Source organism: Ambystoma mexicanum, chromosome 10 (genome assembly GCF_040938575.1).
Source record: "Ambystoma mexicanum isolate Mex_15411 chromosome 10, UKY_AmexF1_1, whole genome shotgun sequence".
In the NCBI taxonomy this organism is placed as follows: domain Eukaryota; kingdom Metazoa; phylum Chordata; class Amphibia; order Caudata; family Ambystomatidae; genus Ambystoma; species Ambystoma mexicanum.
In genome coordinates, this window is record NC_090932.1 from 953,243,626 (window position 1) to 953,266,808 (window position 23,183).

General features: G+C 41.6%; 1 protein-coding gene across 6 annotated transcripts in view; it reads right to left on the reverse strand.

Annotated features, from left to right (window-relative positions):
• The window catches only part of NLGN1 (neuroligin 1), a 1,353,775-nt gene that overhangs the window by 1,252,316 nt on the left and 78,276 nt on the right, over positions 1-23,183 (reverse strand). The window lies entirely within an intron of this gene.

Below are 23,183 nucleotides of genomic sequence, written 5' to 3' on the forward strand. Positions count from 1 at the left end.
GAGATAAGACAAGAGGAGGAAAGAGTTAGATGAGAAGCGAGGAAGCGAAGAGAATTAGATAAAGAATTGAAACAAATGAGAAGACAGAGGGAGCGTGATATTAACCTCATTCAAAAGGAGTTAATTGAACTGAGTCCAGCAATACAATGTGGCAGTATAGAAGAGTTCCTCCCGTTACAGGGAGCAACGTCAGGGCCAGCTAGAATAACCTTAGAAGAGAACTTTGACACAGGAAGCATCAGGAACAGGCTTGATAAAGGCTATCAATAGTTAAAAGAATGAAGCAAATCGGAAAGCCAACAGAAGGGGATCAAACGTTTATATTCCAATCACAGAGCGAAGAGGAAAATCTGTTCAGACTTGAGCCTAGGGCCTTGTCCTTAAGAAGACTGACCTCAGATAAGGGTGAAGGGGACGAGAGTCACACCAGTTGGGGACTAGATATGTCAGATGAAGAGAGAGAATCCTTCCGTGGAGAAGTAGGAGGTGGTGCATGTGCTCCTGAGAGAAGCCTACAAGTGGACAAGGAAGTAAGATGGTCCGATCTAGAGCAACCAAAGTATAGAACCCCAGATCCTAGAGCATATCCAGAGTGTCCCAAAGAACGATTGTATAGTGAGAAAGGAGAATCACTGCTATATTTGAGCAGGTTAAGTTTGTTGCCAGGGAGAAGGCGGTCAGGAACCATTGTCTCTACTATGGATAGGCAGATGATGGGAGTCGACTGCGGGTCAGGTTTTACGCAGTTTCCCTTATTGGAAAAAGGAGGAGCGAGACCACACTATATTCCATGGCCGCAGATGGATGAGGATAATTTAATGTGAAAACTCCCCAGGAAAATAATAAATGACAGGAGGAAATACCTTGGCAATAGGGGACATTGAGGGTTTCCTATCAGCCATTCTTGGGGAAAGCGCTGTCGAAATTTGGAGGAGAGCAGGCCATTCCAGTGTGACAGCACAGAACACAGCACATAATAGAGCACCTTTCCATAATTGTAGAGCAGATGTCTGGAGGGCTCTCAGGGTACAGTATCCTGACATGTCAGATATGGGTGCAATTACAACATGTACAATGAAAGTAGACAAAGATCCTCTTGCTTACAGTCAGGACATTCAAGAACACTGGACTCTTGAAACACGTGAGCCATGGGGAAAAACAGTGGCAGTATTTTACCACATTTTATGTCAAGGATTGCCCGAGCAGGTACAGAGGCAACTCAAGAAGTTGGAGGGAATGGAAGTGAAGCCATGCACAGAAATACAGTTGACAATAGTGCATCACTGTCGGCTGTTGTATGAGAAAAATAATAAGAAAGAGGAAGCTAGAAAACTTGAGGAAGCCAAGCTAGTTCAGAAGAAATGGTCAAAATATGCAATGGAAAGGGTGGTATTGACAAGCAGAGAAGGATTGGGGATACAGCAAACAATGGGCAGATCGCATACAAGTAACCAACGCCCGATGGACCAAGGAGGTTATGGGTTTGTGCCACGAGGTAAAGGTATGGTTTACAGAGGAAGAGGTGGATTTCAAAATAATCAAGGTGGGTTTCAGAATGCGTAGAATGAGAATCAGAATGTGCAAGGATTGTTCAACCAAGGGCGACTAGTCAGACGGGTTCCTCATATATGTTTCACATGTGGGAGGACAGGGCACATTGCGCACACATGCGGGAGTCAAGGGTATGTACAGAATGGCCAATTTTCAAGAGGGGGAGAGCCTATTCTGCAGCATATAGCTCACAAGCTAGGAAAGGGTTCAGCCAGGATCAAACAGTGTATCAGGCTCAAGCGCTGCAAATACAACCGGAACTGCAACCACAGCAAGCACCATTGAATCCACCGCAAGGGCAGTCACAACATGCAGATACAGCAGAATTCATAAATGGGATAATTATTGTTGCCTAAAATAGGGGGTGTCACTGTGGTAGGATGAAATCTTTTCACAGGTACAGGGGTATGCATGTATCCACAATAGTACACCTCACAGGGAGACTTGATGTGTTCAATTCTATCAGGGACACCAGACCCCAAGTGGAACCAAGGGTCGATCTGACGATAGGAGGCAAATCTTTTTCATTTCTACGAGACACTGCAGCTACATGCTCATGTATACGAGAGGGAAAATATCCGATGGCAGGAATTGCCATGAATGCTCTGGGGTCGATGAGTTGAATTCCTTTTACTGATGAATTACAAGTCTCTATCTGAGAATGTGACATGTCTGTTCCATTGTTGTATTCACGGCAGACACCAGTTAACATTTTGGGAATAGATTTAATGACAAAGCTTAACATGACAATTACTTTTACTGACAAAGGTATAGTGTGTTCTACTCCTGGAATACACTACATGAATGTGGGTGAATTTACATTTGCATTTACAGGCCCAGGATCTGCGAGTTCTACTGATGGAGCCAGATGTTTTCCTTTATGGGGTGAGCATTCTGTTAACATGGCTTCCTAGCTTAGTGGGAAGAACTATGAGGATACCTGACGAGTTTCTGTTTAGGCCACAGATACCTCTGGATGAAGAGGGGGAGAGACAATCCCTCTAGAATTAGATACAGCCATAGTACAAGGAGAACTGGCAATGCTCGAAGGAACAGATGATGAGAGTAGACCGTGGAGAACAGTGATTTCCATTGGGGAAGAGCATAGATTGACTGACATCACTGACAATGACATGTTTAGAGATGATCCAAAAGATGATGAAGTGGTGTTCTTCATGAGCATTACATATTGGATTAGAATAGAGAAAAGGGAAATCCCACATCAAATGGCGATAATGCAACACCATCTAGTTTTTTTTGACGAAGACTTGGAGAAAGTGCCAAGCGCTTTGTGGACTACAAGCCCTTATGACATAGGCCTATTGAAGGGAATAGGGGAAGTCAAGATAAAGCTGAAGCCAGGAGAAATTTGACCTCAAGCAAGACAGTACCAAATTTCTCAATGAGTGGATAAAGTGAGTTTTAAGACTATTTTAGCACTGATGGAAAAAGGTATTCTGGTACCGTCTGAATCATTGTGTAATACTGCAGTATACACTGCGAAGAAATCAAAGGGAGGGTTGTGGAGATTTATACAAGATATGAGATGGATTAACCAGATTTTTGAAGCAGAGTTTTCTTTAGTTCCTAATCCAGTGACTATGCAGTATCCCAGTAGAAGCTCGATATTTTCACGGTGATCGATTTGAAAAATGCATTTCATTAATTCCGTTGCACTAAGACTCACAAGACTTGACTTCATTTACATTTTGCCAAATTCGCCTGAAACATACTAGGCTGTCCCAAGGGTACTGTGAGACTCCATCGATATTTAACTGAGTCATACAGATCGACATTTTGATTTGTAGCAGGACAGAGGATGAGTGCAGGCATGATCCGATTCAGTTAATGACCATTTTAGCAGACAAGGGATACAAAGTAGACAAGGAGAAGTTACAGTATTGTCAGGAAGAGGTGCTGTATATAGGACAGGTGATTTCACATGAGGGAGAGTAAAGCCTTAAAGAGCTGAGGCGATCATGAAGACTGCAAAACTGCACATGGTAAAGGTGATGCAACCATTTTTGGGACTATGTAATTATGTAAGAACATGGGCGTTTGATTATAGTTTGTACACAAGACCCCTTTTGCAGGCTTTAAAGAAAGTACAGGTGAGCAAGAAGAAAATAGAATGGACTGAGGAAATGGAGGAAAGGTTTGAAGAGTTGAAAACATTTGTACAGCTCCTGTTTTAGAAACTACCAATTATGCTGAGGTGTTTTTCTTGTTTTCACACATGAATGGGACACTCATGACTGCAGTGTTTACACAGAGGACTATATTATGATACAAACCTATGTCATATTACAGTGGGATTTTAGTTCCAGTTATGAAAGGACACTTTGCTTGCGAACAGTCATTGGAAGCTGGCACATTCGCAATTAAGAAATCTAAAAGTATTGTAATGGGCTGCTCTTTGACGCTTTTTGTAAAACATGCTTTATTTTCCATTTTATGGAAACCCAAAGGCACATAGACATCTCAGAGAGCTTCTATTGTATGAAGTAATAATATCAAATCAAATGATTAAAATTGTCAGATGTAAAATAGTGAACCCCGCCACATTTATAGCTGAACCAATAGCTGAAGGAAAGCATGTGCATGACTGCGCTAATTATGTAGAGTTTTATGATGATAATCTGCGCATAAAGGAAAATGCATTGGCAGTAGGAGGAAATTCTCTTCATTAATGGTTCTTCAAAAATTGATCAAACAACTGCAGAAAGGCATTCTGGTTCTGCAATAGTAAGGCGTAGAGCAAATGGTGAGTTTGAGATTGTAGCAAGTGCAAGACTACTGTGACACTTTTCAGGGCAAGCAGCAGAATCAGTAGCGCTTATTGTTGCACTCGAAAATCACGCAGGGCAAGAAGTGAGGGTGTACAGCGACTTTGTCATGTGACATCAACCGTGCACACAGTGCCAGCAAATTGGAAAAGGAGGGGCTGCATCTGAGCGGGCAGCACTCAAGTGCAGCATGCATCTTTATTGGACAGGCTTATAAAGGCACTACAACTACCAGTAGCCATAGCAATAGTTAAATGTGAGACGCATACTAAGTAAACTGACTATCTCTTAAAGGAACAAAGCCGCAGATGCAGAAGCCAAGGGGTTTGCATGTTCACGAGATAGTTCAAGTTTTGATACTCCAGATGTTAAGGAAAAGGTAGTCACGATCACCGTAGTGACAGAAGGATTTAATAATTTACCGACATGGCAATTAATGGAGATTCAAGGCAGTGCACCATAGGAATTATAGAAATGAAGGGAGTGTTCTTTATCACCCACAGTAGCATTATGGTGACAGGACAGCACTGGAAAGCCGCTGATGCCAGTACCTTTGTTGAGGGTAGCGCTTGAACAGCTGCACTACCCTGCTCATGTAACTATAGAGAGTCTTGCTGCACCAACAATTACAGAAAACTGGTTTGTACCAAACCTATTAGAACACATTACATTGTATGTAGTAAATTGCATTGTATTTCAAAGGTTTACCGCTGAGCATACACTGCGAACAATCAGAGGAGTAATTCCTCAACCAAATGGTTATTTTCAGCATTTGCATAGTGGTGGTGTACCCCTTCTCCAGGTGGATCGAAGGGGTGTGTATGAGGTGCTGATATCCGATAATGGGCCACATTGTGTCAAAGAAGTATTTGAGCAGATAAGTCTGTTATTAAATATTAAACACACGTTCTCGTCTGCTTATCATCTGCAAGTGAAAGGGACATGTGAGAGACTCAATGGTCTCCTTAAAGAGAGAATTGCCAAGCTGAAGTTAACTCTGAATAAGGGATGGATATATTGCCTGCCCTTAGCTTTATATGCCCAAGAAATCAGCCTGGCTCGGACCACCACCTCACACCCCATGAACTAGTAAAAGGAAGGCGAATGAGAACACCTTTAACTCCTTCATCGAGGTGTAGAAGTTATGCCCAGAGTAGCACAGAAATGTTAGGAAATGAGCTACATGTGTATTTGACATGTACGACCGCTAGTATCTCTGTCATTTCAGATCAACTCAAGCGCCAGGGGGGTTGGTCTCAGAACACAGATGAAAACCATTCACCAACCAGACTTTCTGAACTGTTATCAGCTGCAAGACTGTTTCCTGGCGACAATGTTCATGAGCCGAGGTTCGATGGATCTTTTGTAGTAGAGAATGTCACTCCTTCAGCAGTAAAAGTTGAAGGCAGGCAAGCTTGGATCCATCTGAATGACGTGAAGCTACACACTGGCGAGGCCAGGAGCAAGAAAAGAAGTGGAATTTGAGCGTGTGCATACTCGATTGATGAAAAAGAAGGACGATAAAGTTACTGATAAATAAATGCAGATTGCATTTGGACTGTGGCTTGGACACTCTTTATAGATATTAGAGCAGGAGTGCAATTCTTTGCTTAAGCAACAGGAATCTTTGCAAATAAACTTTAGAGATTTGTTGATGTATCATGAATATGCCTGAACTGGATTTTGAATTTGGATTTGATAACTGGAAATGCGAGCAGTACAACAATTTGTTTTTCACTGAGCATTAATTTGACTAGCCCTATGGTCTTGACCAACACAGATGCCCATAGACTTCTGCTTGCTGTCTTTGTGTTCATGCTACACGTTTATCCTTCTCTTGTTAGAAGAGATATGGACATTCACACTTTCTTACATGATCCTAAGAATGACCCTGTGATTAGAAGGCTGCTTGTAGCCATAGTAGAGGAAATCCTGCAACTACCAGACCTACCATGACAGCCTGATTAAAAAGTGTTTTTCCTTCCTTAATTTAGTACAGCAAACATGAGAAATGTTGAAAGTGGCACGCAAATGGTGGGGATTAATATGTTGGTTTATGATATATATATATGTTCCACCATACTTAGTGTTTTTCTGTTTCTTCTGTTTAGCATTCCCTATTACATTAATGTTCCTGTAAAGATAGGGACTACTATGGATTCCTCATACTAAAAGTACTGCTCTTGATTTATTTGCTTCCACTAAGGTAGAGACTCCTATGGTTCTCCTCAAAGAGAGAACTCTTCTTGACATACTTCATGATTATTATATGAGCAATGATTTAGCAATGGTGAAGCAAGAGAAATGCAGAGGACAATAATGAAGGGATAAACACATATCTAGACAGTACAGCACACTTGGGTAATAACATGTGGTATCAGCACATGAAAATGGTGGGAGAAAAAACATTGAAGGAGAGTTGCAATGTCTGCACGCTCATACCCTATGCCATGGATGCAACATCAATATTAATTTCTAGAGAAATCCCAGAGTACGATGCTTGTTGTCTCTTTCATCTTGAAGAATGCATGACAAGAGACCAAATTCAAGGAAGTTGAGCCACTTTGCGATGGAGACTGAAATGGTAATTTCCATATAAGGATGATTATATTAAACTACACAGATGGAAAAGGAACCTGTGTGGAAAAGCAAGCTGCTTACATATCCTGAGAAAGGTTATGAAGAGGTAGTAGTTGCAGAGATGAAGAGACTGAATTGCCCTTATAAAACGGAAGTAGCACGATGGCCTGGATTTTGGGAACAAACAAATGTCTTAGTTCATGGACAAGTGAAATCCACAAAAAGATGGGAAGGAGGCCCGATGTCCTGCACAGCTCATCTATTAAAGTGAGAATATTTGCCAGAAGTACAGCGAGTGCTTGTTTAAAGTCATGGGCTAACCATGCCAGACTGTTAACATGGTTAGAAGATGAATCAGGCATGTTTATGGTGGTTCCATTGATAAATGCAACATTATGCCTTCAAAGAAAAGGAAAGAATTATAGAATTATGTGGGAAGAAATAAAGGCTGCAAGACTACAGTTGACATTATTAGGATGGGAGCAGGGACAGCCATCTTGATGGATCAATATTGGGCTTGTGGGTGCAGAGCCTGCATGAAACTGCCCAACGACTGGGGCAGGACGTGTTCCTTAGTACTCATACATGTTGCAGTGTTAGTGATTCCTAAAAGTGACCTGAATATTGGAGAGTTTCCAAATGCAGATGCCCATTTGAAGAAGAGAAGATCACTCAAATTCCTCAACCGGACAAGGAGAGAGAATTACTTTTCAGCAAGATCAATAGAATCCTTTGATGCTATTCTGTATGAGCACAGGTTGTTCAGACAGACTTCAGCAATATTCACAACTATCTTTATGCCAGGAAACCAGAAGATGACCAATGTGAAGTGGTTGCAAATCACTCGCTGGGAGCTACTGCAAATGATCAACACTACCATAAAGGGATTCAACGTTATCCAGGAAGAATTGAGGGTCATACGGTTGATGAGCCTCCAGACCAGATATGCCCGTGATATAATCACAGCAATGGATGGAGGAGTTTGTGCCAAAATTGGGCCATCATGTTGCACGTTCATACTGTCTCATGATGACAAGAATGGGACCTTGACAGAGGCCATAACGTTGCTGATGAAACTGCATGATAAGATGGAAGATGAAACAGGAGATATTGCAGATGACAGTTGGTTTGCTTCGATCTTCTCATGGGTTCAACAATGAATGACAAACATCTTAAGGTTTCTTGGAGCAGTATTAGTGATGATAATGTTTGGATTCTGTATGATCAGGATAATAATTACACAGTGCAAGAAGACAGCAAAGAAGGCTGTAGGAATGATGAGTGATGTTGAATCAGGGTTTATATCCAAGGAGTTGACAGATGAAGAAATCAAAAGGTGCATAAAGACCACCATCATAGCACCATAGGGAACAAGGTTCCTGTATCCAAAGAATCACAAGACGCACTTAGGCTGATGGGTCTACTGTAATCTGAATGACCAGTGCAGCTACATGACCTGGAGTGTTGACAAACATGTCAAATCAGCAGGATCCGTGAAGGGAGTAGTAAAGATCTGGACTCCGAAGAAGCACTTCTTTAAGAGAGGATGTCTAGATGTGGAGAATGATGAAAGTGTGGTTGATGGATCAACCAGAGGGGCGAGTGTAGAGGGGGAGCCAAATGCCTCTACAGGAAATCCTGCCCCCATGCTACCTATATGCTGGAAACCAGAAGTTGTGACATGCACAACACCTGTAAGTGTGACTATTCCAAGGAGAGTCTTCGATACAAGGTATCCACTGAGAAAACCCTATCTGGTGTACCCCTACAGAACTGAGAGTCTCCTGGACAAGGTTCCCGAAAGAATATGAAAATAAGAGGAAAAGAATCTGGTGATGTTACAAGAAGTGAGCATGATGCACTGAGAAGAATGGTCGAAGAAAAATATGCATAGACCTTATAGAATCTGATGATGAAGTAAAGAATCGAGTAAACTTCCATATGCGGATTGAGGATTGCATGTGTGAAGAGCACTGCATAAAATGCAAGCCGTTTTATAACTGTACAGATGCTGTAACACAAGTAGACTAAGTAGTGATATAGAGTGTAGGTGGGGTCGCCATTATATAGAATTTGGATGTTCAATGTCACAATTTTAGTCAGCTCAAACCCATGGAGAAAGAGGGATGGAGAGCTATGTGTGTGTCAGCAAAGACTTAGCTGGAGCTTGAAGCAAGACCAAGAGGGCTGGCTGGCCTGATGTCAAAAGGCTGAAGCAGCCAAAACTGGTTATCAGTCCTTGAAGAATAGTGAATGTGAGACACCGAGGCATCCCTTGTTAAGTTGCAAAGAGAGAACATCATGAGTTTCATTTAAGACAAGTAAATGCTATCAAATGGGTTGCTTCACAGTCTCCTGTCACTTGTGTCAAGGATGGAAATAGAAGTGGTCATGAAGTCCTGAACCTTGATAAGAACATGCTCACACTCCTTTATATTCCCAGTAGCAAGAAGCAACTATAAGGCCGAGTTCAAAGATAATTTGAATGTCAGAAGGCATGAGTGATGAGAGATATGGGGCTAATTGGGTGGGGAGACATGGTCAAGTCCATCCACTGACACCTGGTGTACCAGCAAACGTGCTACTAGTGATTTTAATGTTCTGGAAGAGTACAGGCATGCCAACCAATCGTAGAAGGCCATATAACAAAGGGCCTATAGTTTGAGAGCCAATGGTGTACTGTGTTTCTAATAACTGTCAAAGTCGTCTAGCACTAGGGGTGGGCATAAGTTGTCCACCTGACTATAGAATCCCAATCACAATCCCACCCTATATAGAAAGTATACTTAGATGTTCCCCTCAAGCCAACCACAATCTCTCATAGGTTTTTTATAGTTTGCCGCGTAGTGTGACATCACGTATAATGAATATTTGCTATATAAGAATGCTTTTTTATTAAATGCATTGAGACTATGTAGTGTGATGTCTGTCGATGTTCATTGTAACTCCCTGTTTTAGACAATTGAAAATAAAAGAGTCTTACAAGACATTTTACCAACTTCCTGAATCGGTTTTATTATCTATTGTAAGTTATTCTGCATCTCCTCCATCGTATGATGTGTTACCTCAATTAAAGGACCACAAGGTTTCACCAGCCTAGAAAGAGCCAGGCATTGTCACAGTGAGCAACTGGCAGCACAGTGAAACACGTGTGTACGAGCGCAATATAAATAAAATATCATTTCATTTCTCGTTCAGACTGGCTAAGTTTGGCAACAATCCCACTTTATGTCTATGCAACATGGTGGCACTGATGGAAGAATACACTTTCCAGCTAGATGGAAATAACAGAAATTAGGTCAGGATTTCTTCCTTCATTATTTTTAGAAATGATGGGAAGTGTTTGGTGTTGTATTTTGTTGTTTAATTTTGTAGCCAACACCAATGTGAATCATTCAATGAATGTAATGGAAGCTTCATAGTGCATTCAAGATGGTATTTAATGATACTCTAAAGCCAATGTGAAGACACATTGGTTAAATGGTAGGAACACACTGTTTTTTTTTCCCCAAAGCTGGACAACCGTTCAGTGTCCATGCTTAGACAGTTTCATAACAGTATGCTTGTTTAAACCCTTCTTGTTTATTTGAACCTCACTATACAACAAGTTTAGAATTGGAGGTTGGACCACCCCTGTTTTGCTCATTTTCCATTTACTTAATTCCTTCAAGCAGGCAGGAGGGTTCCTAACCACCCAATCTTACCCTGGGCCATAAAGACCTGTTTCTTGCCCATGTAAAAATAAGATGTGTAGTGGGATTGTGACAGTGCCCTAGGAGAAATTACAGGCAGTACACTTGTCAGAGATACCTTATTAACATGACATGAAATCATTCCCTTCCAATTGTAAACTTTGGGAAAATTACTCACATTTACCAAGGCAAAAACAGAAGTGCAGAGGGCAACTTTACAATTAAACCAAGGTCTTACTTGTCCACATAAAGTGAAGCGAGGAGGCATTCCCTAATGTTGGGCTATTGCTCTTTCACAATGGCACATGGGTTACAGTTTCTTTCAACATACTTGCATTACATGCATCTCACGTGCATTGCTGTACATGAATGAACAATGGCCCCTGGAGATGCCTATATAGCACGCACACAATTGGTACATGTTAGTTGATCAACCACATTTCTCTTCTGGATATGGAATGCATCCAAAAACATCCATTACATGTGCGCGGGAAATTATGAAAAGGGGCCATGAAAGGAATTTGCTTGCAATTTCAGCCCATGTGTGTCTTCGTAAGACAACTAACGGGTCCCAAAGACATGTCAAAACACAGCAGGATCTTCAGATGATGAACAGGTCAGTCTGTTATTTTCAGGCCAGTGCCTGTTTCTCAGCACTGCCTCAGAGATTGTCCACTGTTTAATACTGGCAAGGTGGAGGACTCCACCAAGCTCCACTCCAGCAGCACTTACTGTAGCCGTAAGACCATTTCAGGAGGGATTCAAATACTGTCATGCTACAAAAGTCTTTCAGCTACAGTCATTGTTTGTGTGAGGAGGGCGGCGTAGATCCCTCAAGCTGCAACAATGCTTTACATCCCTGAGGATCCAATCAAAAAGATTTGTATATATGGATGTGCTACCTTTTGCTCATAGAATATTCTAATGTGTTAGTGACTGCTTTGGCCGGACATTATTTTTAGAGTTTCATTTTCAGCTTTGGACCTTTACCTCATTGGCCCTCATTACAACCTTGGCGGAGGACCATGGTGCTATTAACACCATGGTCCATGCCGCTAAGGTTACGATTCCGCCATGGTGGATGGCGGAATTACCGTCCCATTCCAAGGTGAGTGGGCAGTAATTCCCCATTCACCATTTGCCCTTCCCCATTCCCATTTTTGCCCCCATAGGGCATAATGGGAATGGGGAAGGCGCTAATTACGGCACGCCGTAATTAGCTCCAAAGTCCCTTTGCGGGTTGGATTTTTAACGCCTGCTAAAAGCAGGCTTTAAACACCAACCCCCAAAGGGACACTTGTAATCAGGCGTCAAGGGTTAACGCGCTGACGGCGCCGTTAAACCCTTAACGCCTGAGTTGTAATGAGGGCCATTGTCTTGAATATGAAACGCTGGCTCCTTCCCATCGGGTTGCTTAAGCAGGATGGAGGAACATGGCTTGACTGCAGCTCCTTGTGCGCTCATATCCTGCCTGCTCCCAATGGGAATGTTTCTTGTGAGTTATCAGGTTTATGATGGGAAGCAAATAATAGAGGATATTTGCCGTCAGCACAGGATAAAGGCGAGGCTCCTTATTACCGAGTCCACCTTGGCCATAATGAAATGCAAGTTCCAAGTCACACACTGCTGCATAGACCACTGCTGTCGCGGTAAGCACTATGCTAGAGAATGGTAACACATTGGATCAGAGAACCGAAATTCAAAGTGTGGTGGAATAAGTGGCATTTGTTTTAGTGGCTACCTTGATAACATGGTGCGTTTGCTGAGAACATCCCTTGCCTTACCAATGTGCCAAATTACATATGTTTATGTGCATATATAACGCACACACTCCCAGATATCTGTGTGTGTAGGTGTATGTGTGTACATATGTACATGCATGTATATATATATAAATATATTTTCTTCGTTGTTTGATATACACACACACACACAAATATGACAGTCACCAAGAGGCAGTCAAAGGGTTAACATGCTTCTGCTATAATCACTGTTCTCATCAAAGTGTTCCACTGCTCATTGATTTGAATTTATTAAGTGCACCGTTCACCAAACAAATGACATCTTGGCGCTGGCCCAGAGCTAGAAGCACTCAGGAAGAGAAGTGAATAGAAAAGGAGGGTCTTCAAGGCACGTGGGAATGAAAGATGGTTTCTAACAGCACAAAGCGCTATAGGAAGAGAATGCCACAGCTTGGCCGCTGCCACAGAAAAGGCACACCACCCGAAGGAGATTGTTGGACCAACAGCACTTGAATAGTATAAGATGTTTGAGAGTGCAAAGGCTGTGTTGGTACATAAGGACAGAACTTAAGTTGGAGATCCTCAACACCAATCTTATTGAACGTCCGGTGCACAATGCACAGAAACTTGAACTGAATCTGCTTAGAGTCTGACTGAGAGTCAGTGTAGCTGACGCATAGTAGGAGAGATATGTGCAGTCCAAGGGACATGTGCTGCAGTTCTTGCTGCTGAATTCTGCAACAGCTGATGCCGGCAGATCAGAAAAACCAGCTGAGCAAGTTAAAGTGAGTTGCAATAATCAACCCGACTCATTACTAAAGAGTTGACCACTGGGGCATGGAAGTGAGATGGGATGAAATGCAATACATTACGAAGCATCCTCAGTTTACAATGTCCACTCTGACATACAGAAGCTATATGATCTTTCATTGAAAGAGATGATAGCAGTTTGATGGCTAGATCCTTTACTGCCGCAACAAGAATAGGGGGCTAACCAAGAGCTATCGGCCAGAAATCCGAAGTCCAGACAGAGAAAAAGAAGAAAAAGAGGAAAAAGAGGGGCCCATAATCAGTATCTCTGTCATGTCCCCATTCAATTTAAGCCAGTTATCGCTCATCCAGCATCCCACAGCCTCCAAGCAACCCCCGCAGCTGAGATACAGTGTCCATCTGTGCCCAAGCCGTGGGAGTTGATAAGCCCAACCAACAATTGAATATACACATTAAAGAGAATGGGGGACAATGCTGAGCCAAATGGACAAGCAGGATGGAGCAGTCAACTGTATCAAAGACAAATCTAACAATATCAGCCCCCCCACTCCACCCTGATCCGCTAGACACACCAGGTCATCAACCACGGCTTCTAACACAATCTATGTGCCTCAGCCAGGATTGAAACCTGAATGAAAGGACTCAAAGAAATTAGTAAATTCAAGAAAATAACTAAGTCAAAGAGAAATTAAGGATTCTAACAGTTTCATGAAGGAGTGAAATAAGGTGTCAAATGGATAGAACAGTAGGATCGAGAGAGAGTATTTTAAAATAAGGGCTAACCAGAGCATACGTCAATTCGGCACTAATGACTCCAGTAGAACAGGAGTCATTAACTGCTTGTACTACCCCAGGGGCAATGATGAGTATCACATCCTTCAGAATAGTCAAGGGACTTGAATCCGAAGGGGATGCAAACTTCAGTTTGTTTGTGGCACACAATATATTTTCACCATAAAAAGAAAGAAAAGTGGCCCATGATGCCTCTAAACAATCAGGCAAACAAGTGGAAACATATCTGCCCGTTTTAAGATGAGGGCAAGCAATTTTATCACAAATGTCCACAATCTTTTGGACAAGGAACTCTGACAGGGAGTCACACTGCGAGGGACTAATTCTCAATAGAGCAGAAGAAGGAGTGGACAGAGAGCACAGTAAAATAATTCTCTTGGCTGGTTTATCTGCTTCAGAGAATACCGAAAACCCAGTATAATATCAGTGGGTGCATGAAAAAGCAGACTAGAGCGTGATAATATAGATGTAGTCCTGCACATAGGGGTTACCACAGCGCCATTACCCCATGGCCTGTCTTGCGAATGGAGGAGCATAGACAGGCTTTACTTTGTTGAAACCTCGGTGCAATATTGCACTTGCCAAATGGCTGACTAATTTGAAAGCACATTATATTGTCAAAACGTATCCGAGACTGGAGCCTGAATAGGCACCATGGGAAAACTCTGCCGAATGCCTGAAAATCATAAAGTTATTAAATTAAAAGGCGACGGCGGGCATGAGACACTGGAGCGCTATGAGGAAGCCAAGCAACTTCCATCCGCCAGCTGGCTACAAGGAACCAAATTAAGAAATAATAATAATACAAATCAAAAGTAACTAAAATAAACAATAAAATGAGCGTGATTGCTAAACTGATGATAAAGACATCCAGTCACCAGATATACTGGGCCTCTTTACGAGTTGGGCGCAGAGGGATTACCGGCACCGCTAAGGACACTTGTGCCGGTAATCCCTTTGCGCCCTATTCCGAGTTCCCTTAGCGGGTCCCTTCCTTTAAGGGCGGGACCCGTTAAGGGACTTTAGAGCTAATAACGGTACCGCAATTTGCGGTACCGTTATAAGCTACTTCCCCATTCCCATTGAGCCCTATGGGGGCTCAATGGGAATGGTTTGGTGAATGGGGACTTACCGGTCCCACCAAGGTCGGACTGGACCGGTGAGTCCACCTTTCACCAAACCGGAGTCAGAACCAGTATGGGAGATAGTCATGGCGCAAATAGCACCATGACTACCACCATACTTGGAATGAGGCCCACTGTGTCTCAAAAGAAATCAAGGTAATCCAAAGCAAATATTAAAGAAAATCAACGTCAACAGAATCAAAGTGAAAATAATATTAAAGCACTGTGACAGGCCAGCAACCGTACCTGCTACAATCACTGTTCTCATCAAAGTGTTCCACTGCTCATTGAGCAATGCATAAAACACACAAACAACACAAAGTTTAAACAAGGCTGTCTGATGGCATTCTACATGAAATACAAAGTGAAGCGCATTTCATATGAGGACACATTAGCAAGAGTGGACTGCGTGTTCTCATCTCTTTGGTTTGGTTAAAGAACAAAGGTTTCTCTCATTTCTGCTTTGCTGTGATTAGGTTTTTGACACACCAAAAATGATCAGCAGCCTCCACAATGTTTCCATTTCAGTATTTTGATATCAATTGGGATAATGAACTGGTAATGGTGTTTGTGTGTATTGGCTTGTTGCATTAGTCAGTCATATTTGCTCGCTTTCTATGTGGGTTTGCTGATTTAGGTCTGTATGCTGTTGAGACATTTTAGGAATACCGCTGTCGATGTTCACCCACACTAAACAGAGAAGAAGATTTGTCATTGACAACTTATCAATTGCACGAATGACGTCTTCTATGTGATGATAAAGCAGGGCATTTACGAGATTAAATAGATGACATTGCCAGAAAAAGCAACCTGTGTGATGTCACCGTGATGTGTACTCGAAAAAAACATGGAAAGCAAGACTGCATATTATCTCTGATGCACGTATGATAAATCAATTCATTTAACATATATGGGATAACGTTCATTTCACTGTATATTTCATAAGCATTGCAAGTCAACGAGGAGTTCTGTGATGGCATATTTCTAGTTATAACGTCATGGAACTTTGTGGTGATATGTAATATCCTTTTTTCCATACATATGGGAGTATAAGGATTATTTTAATTCTTATAATACATGTTTACAGCTTTTAAAATGTAGTCCCCTGATCCCATTTGCAGAAAAAGCATGAGCAATGCGTCCAGCAGCAATACAAAATACCAATAGCCTGTATTGTCTTAAAAACATATTTTTAGCATGTTACTGAAAATCATTTTAAGAATAGCCTTTATTGTTAATAATTAGCATCATCCTTCTGCACTAAACGCCAGCAGTACACTAAATGACCCTACAATTGAAGTGCCTTCTTGTGACGTTCTGATGAAATTCAGGTGAAAATATAGTCATTGTACAGCATTTAAGCAGCTGCTGGTATTCTTTTCATTGTGTTTGTGGTTATGCTCTGTCAGCAGGCATTGTGATGACGTTATTTCATGTAGGTAGTGATGTATTCTCTTTGCAGATGGGGAGGTGTGATGTCAAAATTGTAGTATTTCCCTTTTTTACAAGTCTTTATTTATACAATGTGCATATTTCTATGTATTATTCACTGTACAAATTCTGAAATATGTATCCATATTAGGCTGTATTGGAACATAAACAATTAGTGAATGTATATCAAACTTTCAATACAAAGAAAAAATGTATAAAGATTTTTACAATATTTTGAAACTACTAGTGTGTATTGGTGACAATGTACTGTATAACCCCGGTTTTCCATTGATTGATCAAATCAGCCAAAAAAGTGAAGAATAAACATCAATGGATATGATATGGTATGATATTTTATTTATATTACGCTCAACACACACGTGTTTCAGAGTGCGACGAAGCAAAGGGAGGGGAACAAGGGAGAATAAAAACAATGATCTTACTAGGCCCAGTGACATTAAGAACGCGCAAGTGCATGAAAAGGGAAAAGGGGGAAGTGTGAGGAAGGGGGAGGGGTGGAGAGTGCGGCACAAATAGAACAATATAAAAAATAAGTGCAATAGGCAAATAAAGGCAAGAATAAATAAATAAAATAAATACAGGCAGAAGGCAAATATGCCTGGGAATTTATCTCTGCAGCTTTCCAGTGCATGATTCTTGAGCATGGCCGTATCATCACAGCAAGGGAACATGGCTCTTCAAATCAGTCGCTATGCTGGCCCAAAAGGACCAATCCAGCACAAACATTGAGACCAGGTCCTGCCTTTTTCTGACCAGAAGCAACCACATTCATGTTTCGGCAGTACTGGGCATTATCTGTGAGGTGCAGCTGGGGCACTTAGCCACCGTTTGTTAATACTGCACAGTATACTGGTCAATATATAAGTGAAATCTACCCTGAAATGTTTGCAATACTAACATTTTTAATAAGTCCCAATGCTCGATGCACAGACGGGAGTATGGCACGCAAACTAATCCTGTAACAGATCTACCTATATTAAAATGTGTGTGTTAGGACTGCGAGGATGCAGAGGTGTTATCCTGGCTTTAGATAAATGTGCATTATTGTGTACAATGAGGAATTTCCCAAGGGAATGTATCAAGTCTGGACAGGGTAACGTATGCTCAACAGGAGATATGCTAAGGAGTTTGTACAGTGCTATCACACTCATTTCCTCATCAAAAAAGCATTTTAAACTACACATGTTCCTAGCAGATTGTACTTGGCCTTTATGTTACATTCCATGGGCACCATCATCTATTTGAATGTCCACTCCAATGAATGGCCAATCAGAATACATGGAAAGGGTAAAACTAATGATAAAAACCCTTTGCTCATGTGAAGCCACTCAATGAGATGCCACATTGTATACTATATCAGCACTTGTAAATCGTTATTGGCCTCTCCTTAGCCAATCAGAATGTTTAGGAGGGCAGTCAATAACTACTGGTATTGACTGCATTCTAAGCATTGTGTCTTTAGATGCAGACAGAGAAACAACAAGGTAATTTCCAGGCAAGATTTTGTTTCAGCAAAATAGATTCCAGTCTGTGAGGACCTTTTCTTTGCTGCAACATGCCATTTAGCACATGGAAGAGACAGAGAAAACATTAGTAAATGCTTTCCATTTACTTTCATCTCATGTAAGCCTGTTCCAGTTTAACAAGTAGCAATGATGTATGAAGACAACCATGGTGTTTAAATACTACAAAATAAAACCACATTTAGTCTGCTAACTCAGTTTGTCTATTTACTTTACTCACTCCTAAAGCACCATTTATAACTTCAACCCGAAAACACTAAAACACGTGCTGCCACTACCACCAAGTGCTATAGATCTTTGGTGGGGTAATTATCACTTGGGATAATGACCTGCCCAAATGCATGGTCTGAAGCAAAGCCATTAACCCGCTATAACAACCACTCCGTCAGTCTCTAAAGATAAATTATCTATGACCAGGTGGTGCACACCTCTATCACTGTAGCCTCAAAACCTATAAAATGTTCAGGATAACCACAGAATATGTACAATATTTCCCTTTTAGATCTATTGGAATCCAATGTATAGCTATATTCACTGAAACAACATAGTTACGGTCCACCTAAGTTTTGCAGATTTAACGTAACAAAAGAAATTCAGCGGTTGTAGAAAGTCATGGCCAGCTTAACACGGTAGACTCCTGTTGATGACCCCCATAATGCTATGTCCCCCATAATGCCATGTTGTATGTCATTGTTAATCCATTCACTTATAATAGGTATGTGCTTATGGGCTTTGCAAAGGGAACGCGCTGAGTTAGGCTGGTCACGATTTCCCACATCTGCTAATTTCAAGGGTTTTGTTGCATTACATCTGTGCAACTTTACTGCACCTTAACTAAAGATTTTCAGTGAATTTCAAGGGTTTTGTTATACTATAGTTTTTTTTTACAGGCCACTAGTCATGCACTTCGGTCATGGCCCCTGTACACTTCCCCCAGAATGTTTCTTTTGGACACACTAGGTGACCACGGCCTTCAGCCGTGGCCACTATGCATGTCTTTCGGGCCCACTAGCCAGAGCTTTGGCCCTGGCCAGTGAGCATGGCCTTTTGCCACACCCACTGTATATTTTAAAACACTACTGGGCCACTAGCCATGGTATTTGGCCATGGCCTTTGGCCATGTCCCCTATACATGTTCCAGAAATAGGCTTCTTTTCGACTCACTGGGTGTACATATATATTTTAAAACACTGCCGGGCCACTAGCCATGCCCTTCAGCTATGGTTCGGCCATGGCCACTATACATGTTGTGCCAATATGTTTCTTTTGGACCCACTAGGTGGCCACGGCTGATGCATGTATATTTTTAAACACTACTGGGCCACTAGCAATGGACGGCCAGGTGGCCACAGCCTTCGGCAGTGACCACTACATGTTCCCCCAATATGTTTATTTTGGACCCTCATTGGCCATGTCCCCTATACATGTTCCCCCAATACATTTCTTTTAGACCCACTGGGAATACACGTATATTTTAAAACACTGCCGGGCCACTAGCTATGCCGTTCAGCTATGGCTAGTGGCCACGGCCTTCGGCAGTGACCACTATACATATTCCATCAATATGTTTCTATTTGACCCACTAGGTGGCCACGGCTGATACATCTATATTTGAAAACACAATTGGGTCACTAGCAATGGTTGGCGGGATGGCCACGGTCTTCGGCAGTGACCACTACATGTTCCTCAATATGTTTCTTTTGGACCCAATAGGTGGTCATGGCCTTTGGCTGTGGCCACTATACATGTCTTCGGGCACACTAGCCAGGACCTTTGACCCTGGTCAGTGAGCACACCTTTCGGCCATGCCCACTGTATATTTTAAAACACTCCTGGGACATTAGCCATGACTTTCATGTACATGCCCCCCCATATGTTTCTTTTGGACCCACTAGGTGGCCACGGTCGAAGGGCCTTTGACCTTGCCCATTTTATATTTTAAAATACTGCCGGGCATTTGCCCATGGCCAGTGGCCACAGCCTTCGGCTGTGTCCATTGTACATGTTCCCCTAATATGTTTCTTTTGGACCCACTAGGTGGCCTTGAAACTCAAGGAGTGGACTGCTGCTGTAAAGTAACATGACTGAGCTAACACATTAGTAAGAAGTGTAATGTTTGTTTTACCTTATTTCAAAGAGTACTTTTGAAAACGGATGCATACATTGGGTGACAGGTTATCAAACACCCCATAGAATGCTCATTAATGCAACACCATTGTTGGACCTAGAACATGAAGGTGACATTACAGTCTACATGAAAAAAGTATTTAGTCCCATAGCAAGACTTATGCACCCCATTTTTGTAAAGGGTTTGTTCATTTTCACCTCTTTCAGCTTTCAGTTATTGTTGTGCACCAGCTCAGGTGGGCTAGTTTCCGTCTTAAAAAAAAAATACAGATTTGCCCACTCATGCTCAAATGCAGCAGTGGAATGACGTGAATACATACTGGTCTGATTTAGAGAAACGATTTTCAATGGTAAAGTCACATTGAAGAAACACTTAGTAAATCAGGCCTACTATTTACTTACTCATTGTGTTTGCTTTACAAAACGAGGCACACTCTAATTTCCTTCAAACTGCATCGACTTCTTTTGATATATAGCATTCTAAAATAAAGTGGTCCTGATTTACAAAACGGGTTTCAATGGGATTGCACCATTGTAAAATGCTTTTGTAAATCAAGCAGAGTGTCTTCAATGTTCCTTGTCTCCTTGGATGGGATGGGCCTGATTTACAAAATATTTTCCAGTGGAAAGCCCCATCGAACCAGACGTTTTTTTTCAATATAAAAAGTCCCATTGAAAAACACTTTGTAAATCAGGTCCATATGTCTCCCCTTTAAACACATTCGTATTATTCTAGCGTATGGTAATACACTGTGATGTGTGGCGGGGATGCTAAAGTTCCATATCTATATTTATGAGTTTGCAAATGTATCTCAGTGTGAGAGGAGGTGGAGGCTGCTGTGCTAATTACATATGGCTGATAGACTGCATAATCACAGCCACTGCAGCACAGCACACTAGATAAAAGCATGCAAATGACTGCAGCCTCCCATGCAGTAGGTGTACGGCTGTGCACTGTTCCGCGTTCCTCAGCACAACAAGCGGGCTCTAGGAATCAGAATGCTCCGCCGCGACACCACGCGCACACCTCTTGATGACGACTCTCTGTATGCAACTGGAGTGGTTAAGAATGTCAGACATGGGTTTACGCACAGATTGCAAACGATAATACCAGGGCTAAAGTCGAGGGTACACACAGGTCACCCTCTTTTTTCAGAGGTTGGACTGAGTCCACGCAGCTAAAATGAGAAACGTTGAAATTCTTCCTTGAATTAATGAATTTAAGTCAACCTCAGGGATCAAACGGCAGACGCCAGGTTTGTAGGCCGGACACTATACCAATGCACTGTATAACCTGACGAGAAATAGCACACAACTAAAGGTGAAATGTCCCATTTCTGTACTTCATTTTCCAGGGAAAATACTTGTATTGGTTCTTGGAGTATAAAACATGCACACCTTTTAACGTTTTAAAAAACACTATTAGAAGAAATGATCCCTCTTGGTTTTGTGTGTGTGTTGATTTTAAGAAAGGCAAATGCCATACGTCCTGTGCAATTTGGGTGGTGATATCACGGCAATTGAATGAAATGTGTACATTGCACCTTGATATGCTAATTTCTGGCGAGGTCACATCCCATGGCATTTGTTGATGAGTCCCCCCACTGTTATTTTTAGGAATGGACTCCTGGATGCAGTTACATACATGAGAAATCCATGTAAAATATCAGGACGCCTTGCCAATGTGGTTGATTCTGCGTGCGGCGCATGGATGATGGAGTTAAACACAATACAATTTAAGAAGAACACACTTGAATTCTGTCTTACGCCTTGGAAAAGTTTGCTATGCTACTTAAAACCTTCCTCCCAATCTCATAAAATAGCGTTGCTGAACCCAGATGGGCTTTACGGTTTTTCACATGACATGTTTTGGATGTTTATATTGCATTTTTAATTGCTGGCGCATTTATTCAGGCCAACATATTAATGTATTCTCAGTTGTACCAGCAGTAATTTAAAATAATGTGTTAATATTTCAGGAGAAAGTGGCGTGACCCAAATTACCATTTTGTAATCCCCTAGAAAGACTAAATTGCTGAAGATAAAACACATCACCATCAATCCAGTGCCGTTCTGTCTCAGCTTTACGACAACATTATAGGCTCTTTCCTGGGGAACGCTTTTCTTTTTTTATATCACTTTTTCATTGCCCTGTACCTTTGTTACAGGTTTATAGTTTTGTCATAATCAATAATGTCGAGCATCATCACCTTGTTCTCACCCTGGCACTCTCTAACACTGGGTCGTGTCTGGAACTATTATTATTTTTAATTATTCATGTGCTCAATTATTGGAGAGAGAAAATCTGCCCCCACACCCCTGAAGACTTTGGGATTGTTGGTCATGTATTACGAGACACAAGAATGCCCGGCCCCTTCTAGGTAAAATTCAAGAAAATTGAGTTCTACAAAACAGTCCTAAAAGGACAGTGATTTTAAAAGGACAACTACATGAAGTGTTTTGCTCATGAAGGCAATTGCCTCAAGACCCTCACTTCCATTCAAAAACACTCAATTCAAACTATTTTGCTAGCTCAGTGATTTGGGTGCATTCTGCAGAGATGTGTGAATAACCTGCAATTTACATATTGGGAGGACAAACAAGTCTTTTATTCTTTGGTGAACAAGAAAATGAGTGCCATCATAGCAGCATCAATGTAAATCCCAAGCAATGATCCAGTTTGTAATATCATATGAAGAATGGTGATGACGATGACAAGGATGAATAAAGATAGCCGCGATGATGACGATGATGATGACCAAAAGGATGCTGATGATGTCACTTTTGTTAATTCATTTGTCTCAATGAAAACTGGAGGAACGGGGAAAGAACTGCACACGATCAGAACACTTCACTTCACATGGTTGTCAAAGGTCTCATAGGAGAAACAGAGCACATTCGTGGAAAATGGTGTGTTCCAGAACTGGGATTCTTTTAAACAAGCAACATGGCTATCTTTTTTTAAAAAATTTGAAAACAAACATGAATCAATTATGTGATTAACTGATAACTAGAACTTTGGCAGTGTTTCACAATAAGTACA